The sequence below is a fragment of the Penaeus monodon genome, chromosome 15, assembly GCF_015228065.2.
Source record: "Penaeus monodon isolate SGIC_2016 chromosome 15, NSTDA_Pmon_1, whole genome shotgun sequence".
NCBI lineage: Eukaryota > Metazoa > Arthropoda > Malacostraca > Decapoda > Penaeidae > Penaeus > Penaeus monodon.
Genome location: NC_051400.1, coordinates 35,971,310 through 35,971,867, shown reverse-complemented (window position 1 = coordinate 35,971,867; position 558 = coordinate 35,971,310).

Sequence of the window (558 nt, the reverse complement as noted above, 5' to 3'; positions counted from 1 at the left end):
CTGCAAATTGTCACCCTAAAGAATAAATCAACGACAACAAAAAAGTATTAAAAAACAAAACAAAAATGATGCAAGTGATCGTTCCCATTTCTCACCTGCAAAGAATTCAAAATCCCCCCCCCCCCTCTTGAATCGTACGTAAAAACTCTTTCTCTCTTACCTTCCCTCACTGCGTCTGCTTGAAACCGGACAGTCTAAAATTAGCTCGTGTGTCCGCGGGCACAATAAAATTCCTGTTTGCCACATTGGCTTCCCACAACACCTCAAAACCACGTGGATCTTTTGACAAAAACTTTTAATCTGTGAATGAGGCGGTTTTGAGAAAAGGCGCAGATGATTTTAGTTGTTTTATATCAAGTTATATTAAACTAAATCGACGTCTTGGGAAAGGTAACGTGTAATATACTTCATCTTGAGATAACATTCTATAATCTTTTTACTTGATGAAGTGTTGCAATGGATTACTGTATTGTTATTATCAATGTTGATTACTATATAACTGCAATACAGTCATCATAATGAACACGGTAATGATGATATCAATAAAAGTGTAATTTC